Genomic DNA, 8038 nt, shown 5'->3' with positions numbered 1-8038 from the left:
ACAATACTTCTTTGCAGAATACCTTCAGAAATCAATTATTTGTCATTGTCAGTGGTGTGTTAGTTAGATTATATATCAACGGTTTGGTTATTTTAGGAGTCAGTTTATACCGCTGGTTTTAGATACAAAAATATTGGCACAAAGGTTGTCCTAAATGACATTAGTATATTTAGTTAGACCTGTGGTTAGACTAAGCGATTATAGGAAATTCATCCCCTTAGAATTATGTAGAAAAATTCGGACCTGACTTTACGCATGCGCAGTAAAAGTGGCACGTATTTCCAAAATAATTACAATTTTATCCGGTTTAGAAAGTACAAATTATACATTGTTATGGAAACCAACTTTTCATTGTCATCATATTGTCATAATCCTGTCATAATCATATGTCATAATGTTATTTCCATTGTGTAACGACGTTTTTTATTTTAAACATTGTATTAATTACTCTTTTATCGGCCGCTTTTATATAGCCAAGGATGCAAGTGTGTTCAGTGAGAAGTTAGTTTTAAGTTTGTGCAATTATATTTCTATTTTTTATTCGTTGGGTTTTAAATTTTGGGTAAATATTCTTAAAAATGACAAGAAAGTGTTTGGTGTGTGGAAATTATAATATAAATGTCCCTGAATTATCTTTTCACAGGCAAGTAAAGTATTCAATTGTTCTTTTATGTATATTAAACCATATGCATACTTTCCGGTTAGATTTCCTAAGAATATTGATATTCGTACGGAGTGGCTAATTTAATTTTTATATAATTTAATTTTTGTGACAGTTATGAGTGACAATTATTGTTCAAATATATTTTACAAATTAAATTTTTAAAATTAATGTTCAAATTTGGCGCGTGGGCGATAGGTCCTCGACAACGATAGATAGAGTAGAAGCACCGCATGTGCAACAAAAAAAAGAAGATAAATGTAAGTCTTTGATATGTTTGGGACAGTTTCCATAGTGATTTACTTATCCACGTAAGTATATATGATTTAGGATATAAACTCACCGGCAAAAAAAACCGGCCACTAAAACTAGTCCCAATTTCAAAGTTGGATTTCTCGCGAATCACTCATTAGATTTTGATGATTTTTTTTTAAATTGTAAATTAATTCCTTCTTAACGGATGCTACGTCAGACATTTTCATTCCGAATTTATTTTCAGCATATACAGAGCACAACAATAAGACGAAGTTTTTTGCCCGAATTTTGTAACACCCTGTAGGGCGCAGCAGCTGTAGTAGCTATTGCTAAATTAAATCACATTGTAGCCTCATCTTCTGTGAGCATTTTGTTTTTTTAATCACGACATTATCTCTCTTTTTATTGGAGATACGCTGCTTTAAAACGAACGTCTCGGAAAAATGCTTCACATGTAGAAAGTTTTATGGCGACTGAAAACGATTTTATGAGTATTTGCAATATGACAACGACGGTTGTCGAATTAAAAAATTCCATTATCTGTGACGAATGTTGCTTATATTGTGGCTTTAATTGAGGATGGCCGAAGTCAACGTTATGTGTCCGATACCCTGGGCATACCTCGAACAACAGTCTAAGATGCCTAGAATCGGTATATGGAAACGGGAAATTTCACCATGGAGTGGGTACCAGAAGAAAATAGAAGACAAATGCAATTGACGACCGCTTTATTGTCCTAAATACTTTACGAAATCGTAGAATTACAGCTTGGTAGAATCGTAGATCGTAGAATTACAGTTTCAGAATCAACATCTGCTACTAGCCGTGTTTAGAACTCAAGTCAGTGAGAAAACAATCCAACGAAGACTAAAAGAAAACAGCTTGTCTGCAAGGAGGTCTGCCACAGGACCCCAGCTACTTCCAAGACATCGTCGAGCACGTCTTCAGTTTGCGTGTTTACATGTGAGTTGGTTTGGTTGCGGTTTTGCCTGCAAGGCATTTTTTCGAGACGTTCGTTTTAAAGCAGCGTATCTCCAATACAAACAGAGATAATGTCGTGATTAAAAAAACAAAATGCTCACAAAAGATGAGGCTACAATGTGATTTAATGTAGCATTAGCTACTACAGCTGCTGCACCCTACAGGGTGTCACAAAGTTCGAGCAAAAACCTGGTCGTATTGTTGTGCCCTAAATATGCTGAAAATAAATTCGGAATAAAAATTTCTGACGTAGCATTCGTTAATAAGGAATTAATTTACAATTTAAAAAAAATCATCAAAATCTAGTGAGTGGTTCGCGAGAAATCCAACTCTGAAATTGGGACTAGTTTTTAGTGGCCGTCTTTTTTTGCCTGTGAGTTTAAATCTATTTCAAATAATGTGTTTAGCGTAGATTATTATTAATAATGTAATAGTCCATATTAATAATAATGTAATACTAGACATTAATCATAATCCACTTCCAAAGTTATTAAACTAAAACAACCACATTCGGAGAAATTCTTTGGCTTCAATACCCAAGATCAAATTACAATAGATTACAGTGATCGGAATGCAGAAAATTATCATTTTCAGAAGCAAACAGTACCATTAACAACACCAGCTCGGTTGTTCATCCGTGAAAAAGTTTCTCTTTCACTCTACTAAGATCATTATTACTATTTCTTGCGTTTACTTACATATAAAGAAATGATAATAATTATATAAAATGTGAATGTTGATAAACAAGATCTCGAGATAGGTACGATAATTTTTATCCTATCTATACTAATATATAAAATCCTTAAGTGACTGACATACTGATTAATCACGATCCTGCTCAAACCACTCAACGTAAGAAGCTCAGTTTTGGCATACAGGTTGATTCTAGGGTGTAGAGGTTCGATAAGAAGGGATTTTTCAAAATTCCAGTTCCAAGGGGGTGAAACCACTCCTCAAATATTACAATATTTTTTATTTAAAAAACGGTCAAGTTTCCGAAAAAACGCTTAAACACGTATATTTTATTTAGTTTTTTTACATATTTTAAGATTTTTTAAAAATGTATACAGGGTGTTTCGAAAAATCTGGTCACTGATTAAGCACGATCCTGCTTAAAGCGCTTGACGTAAAAAGCTGATTTTTGGAAAACGGATTCACTTTAGGGTGTAGAGGTTCGATAAGAAGGGATTTTTCGAAACCCGAATTTTAAGGGGGTGAAGCCACCCCTAAATATTAGAATATTTTTTATTTAAAACCAATGAGTTTTTCGGAAAAACTCTTAAAACGTATATTTTATTTTTGTTGTTTTACATATTTTAAGATTTTTAAAAATTTATACAGGGTGTTTCATAAAATATGACCATTGAGAGTAAAATAAAATATGACGATTCTCCTCTCTCTCTGCTTAAACTGCTTGATGTTTAAAGCTGATTTTTGGCAAACGGATTGACTGTGGGGTGTAGAGGTTCGATAAGGAGGTGTTTCTCGAATCTCAAATTCCAAGAGGGTGAAAACGCCCCTCAAATATTACGCTATTTGTTATTTAAAAAACGGTTAGTCTTTCGGGAAAACACTTGGACACGCATAATTTATTTTGTTTTTTTACCTAATTGATTTTTTTTAAATCATACAGGGTGTTCCAAAAAGTTGGGTAATTGATTAACTGCTTGACATAAAAAGTTTATTTTTGGCAAACGGATTTTTCGAAAGTCAAATTCCAACGAGATGAAACTACCCCTCAAATATTACCATTATCGCCATATTGTTTTTTCTCATGCTGACATAAATGTGAGAAAATTTTATCCAGTTTGTATGTTAATGGAATTCTTGCTTTGCTTTATCATCACCATTACAAATGATTAATTCGACGCAAACGAAGTCGCGGGTACATGCTAGTTACATTATAAAGATTGGTTTAGTTAAATCCTTGTTGTAGTTTTTAATGTAGATATCACTCAGTTCAGGGAATTTGATAATTACATCAAAGAAATAAAAAAAAATATCTATAATGGTTGATGAGAGTGATGAGAAAATTGGAAAGTACCAATGTGTATTTAGAAAAGGAAGAAGTACCGTTGACCAAATATTGACCCTTAGAGAAATACAAGCGGACAGTTATGAATAGGAAAAACAGATAATGCTCCTATTTATCGACTTTCAGCAGGCATAGTACAAGGTTAAAAGGACGCAGGTGTGTAGAGCATTAACAGAATTAAGGCTTAGCAAGAAACTGACCCAGATGATAAAATTGACACTCCAAGAGACAGTAAATGAAGCCAAAGTAAACAAGAAAACAACGGAAAAATTTATAATCAGGGACGGATTAAGACAGGGGGATCCACTATCTCCAGTACTGTTTAGCGTAGTATTAGAAAAAGTTATAAAAGATGCGGGAATCAACAGAGAGGGCCTTCTGTATACAAAAAGACACCAATGCTTTTGCAGATGATTTAGTTATCTTAGCAAGAGATCGGAAAGAGCTGATATCATTGACGAAAAGACTGGAAGATCAAACGCAAAAAATAGGCTTAGTGTTTAACGACTGTATTTGAAAAAGTTATGTACATTTAAGGTTTGCAGTTTTGTTGAAAATAATTTATGTTTATTACTTTAGCTTCACATTTCAGTTGTTTGTACTTTTAATAATGCGGTAAAATCATAAAATATATATGTTTTTATTTCTATGGGTTTCTTAGCCAAGTTATGTGGTCAAATAAAAGAAAGTATAGTAATAAATAAGTGTGTATGGGTGGGTCAAATTCGACGCTTTTAAATGGAAACACCCTTTTCTATAGGAGATAGACAAAAACTAATATCGGTGTCTGGAGCTCAATTTTTGTCAAAAACATGATGGTGAAAACCGCATATCGATATCTTTTACCGTTTCGGAGTTACAGGGTGTTTTTCAAAATATGCATTTTAATTAAATCGTTTGTAACTTTTTTTGCTATGGAAAAATTTTCTATTTTATGAAAACATTTCCAAAGTACCTTTTATTACGTAGAATTTAATGGTTTAAGTATAATTTTTTTAAAATTAATAATTTAAGAATTATCAACAGAACATTTGATTTTTTTTATATGGGACATCCTATATATTTTTTTAGTTTGTTGAAAATAATTTAAAATTACCTTTCAAAAAATATAACACACTTTGATATTTTGCTCGATTCCTCTTCGAGATATAGAGTATATAAAATTTGCCCGCTTTAAATAAGTAGGCTTTGAACGGCACCAGCTATAATGTAAAAAATTCAAGCTGTGAGCATCAATTAAAACGAAGAAATAATATTTGTTATAAGAGATGCAGAATTTTATAACAATTTAAAATATATTTAACCAACATCAACACATTTAAACTATATCTAATAACAATAAAATAGAGATAGCAAACCAAGACATGAGGATTTTGCTACAGGTGTTCGATTATATTAACCGTCTTCTGTTAGGGACAGACGGGGCAGTTTTGAACATTTCTCGCGGAATTCATTAACTCGGTGGGGGTGAAAGATACTCTCTCATAACTGCTAAGAATTTCTAATTCTTGTCTAGATTATATGGAATAAGGAACCTTTATTCTTCCGCAAATATATCCATAGGATTAGATCCATGGGCACTAGGTCAGGCGGTCTCGACGGCCAACGGCTGGGATCTTGGTAAGCTATTGAATTATTCTTGAAATTGGCTGCAAAAATTTGCTGATAACTTCAGCGTTCAGAGGCTGTGCGTCGTCTTGCTGGAAAAATATGTTTTTCGAGTTCCATTAAGGGCATATTATCAGCAATAAAGGGGGTCCAAAGCCTACTAGTTAAAAGTGGCAAACTTTTTAAAAATTCTGTATTTCAGAAGGGATTATAACAAAATATCAAGTGTGCTATATTTTTGGAAGGTAATTTTAAATTCTTCACAGTTAATTAAAAATATAGAGGGTATCCCAAATAAAAAATCAATTTTCTGTTGATAACTCTTAAATTATTAATTTTAAAAATTATACTTAAACCATTAAATTCTACGTAAAAAGGTGCTTTGAAAATGTTTTCATAGATAAATACAAAATTTTCCATAGCAAAAAAGTTACAGCGGTTTGTTAAAAATGCACATTTTTGAAAAAGACCCCGTAACTCCGAAACGGTAACAGATATTGATGTGCGGTTTTCGCCATCATGTTTTTGATGAAAATTGAGCTCCAGACACCGATATTAGTTTTCGTCTATCTCCTATAGAAAAGGGTGTTTCCATTTAAAAGCATCGAATTTGACCCACCCTGTACATAACTTTTTAAAATACAGTTCATGCTAATATAGGATCTGCATTTGCCGAACATGGATCGTACACATTTGATATTTGATTCATGAGATTTTTGTTTTTTGTCATTTCTTCGTTGATATATTATGGTTGACATATACCACATCTCATTCTTTTCTGATATTGATTATTCAATTTTCTCTCTTCTATAAGTAAGAGATTCAGAATCGGAGTTATGGTTACTCTTCGGAGAAAAATCAATGTCTCGATGTTCTTCATCTCACTTAAGCCTCTTTAAGTTCATCAAACCACTCAATTAATGCTTCCTCAAAATTAGCGTTCCAGTGAGGCACACTTTTTAGACTACCCACCATCCTAATAATGAAATACTCTTGGCGTGGTGGTGCCATACAGACCCCAATGAAACTTTAGCCCCCGCTGGTAGGAACAATACTTGATAAAATCAAGTGCGCCTTTAACAGTTGCATATTGGTACTCTAACTTAAAGGTAAATAGCGCGGCGAGGCCTAATTCTTAAACGTGAACATTTTACAGAGGTTTAAATAATGCTTGGGGTCCGCTAGACCCCACCACGCCATTTGAGGGTTAAAAATCTCAATTTTTTATCCATTTTACTTTGTAAACCCATCCCTTGCTTTCTGATTGATGAACTGCACCACCATTGAACAAAAATTAGATTAAACCCTACTTATTAAGGAACCGCCACTGTTTAATCCCCACGATATATTTAATCGGCTATCGGAGCTAAGAAGTGAGAGTGCAATTCGTGTTCCGGCGCATTTCGCACCGGCGATATTCCGACAAAGCAGAAACAGGCCGCCTCGCGTCATCTGGCGGCGGCCGCGGCACATGCAGCCGCATAGGTGGAGGGGGAAGGCCGCAACCGGAAGAGTCGGTCACGAGACGGCCGTCGGTGGGGCAAAGTAGGCCGTTGACCCAGTTGTCCGTGCCGCTGCTGTTGTTGTTATGGTCCGGTTCGCGCTAGGAGGTTGGTCCGAGTGGATATACGCGTGTCCGCGGGCTCTCTCCGACAAGCCTATTCTTTTTCGGGCTTGTTTATCTACTCGGCCACGGTAAGAATGCTGGTATTGGTCTACCAGGAGATAGGACATTGAAAACTAAAGTAGCGTTGGTTTTACAAATTTAGTATTGTATTTTCAGGCTTATGATGCTGTGATCAGAGCTGCAAGCTCACAGAAAACTTAAACCTTCATTCAAAACCTCGCAATTAGTGGAATATACAGGGTGCATGGCGCTTCTCATACGCCGCGGAAGCTCCAAGGAGAACGGTAGTTTATATCGAAATGAAATTTTGGCAGCATATGTAGGTTAACTGAAAGCATTTTATAAAAATATATAGAATTATACAGGGTGTACCCAAGAAAAGTTACACATCAAAGTTGTGTTTTTTCTAATGGAACACCCCATATATTAATTGATTTTCGGATTCTAGGAAAAAAATAAAAATGAGTTTTATTAAAGAAGCATATACCTAAAATCTTATGATTTTGACATATTTCACATTTCGTGAAAATGAAGAGTAAATTTTAAATTTCGATAAGAGCTACCTAAATTTTAATTGACCTTGTATAGCCTGATATTTAATTACAGTAACCATTGTATGTTAAACCAAATTAAAATTTGACCCGAAAAGTTATACAGGGTGAGACAAAATTAGTATGGAACATTAGCCACTTTTAAAAGCAAGTTACTCCTTTATTTTAAATGGAACACTCAGTATATTTTTCCGGTGTTCAACCCCTCAGACAAAGATTTTCTTAGATATTTTAATTTTTATGATTTTGCGTCTGTAGATCTTAATTATTTGAAAAAATCTAGGTGACTGTGTCATTAGGTTCAGTTAGGTTAGGTTAAA

This window comes from Sitophilus oryzae, unplaced genomic scaffold (assembly GCF_002938485.1).
Source record: "Sitophilus oryzae breed Bouriz unplaced genomic scaffold, Soryzae_2.0 scaffold_296_pilon_pilon, whole genome shotgun sequence".
Lineage (NCBI taxonomy): Eukaryota > Metazoa > Arthropoda > Insecta > Coleoptera > Curculionidae > Sitophilus > Sitophilus oryzae.
Note: the sequence above shows the minus strand (reverse complement) of the source record.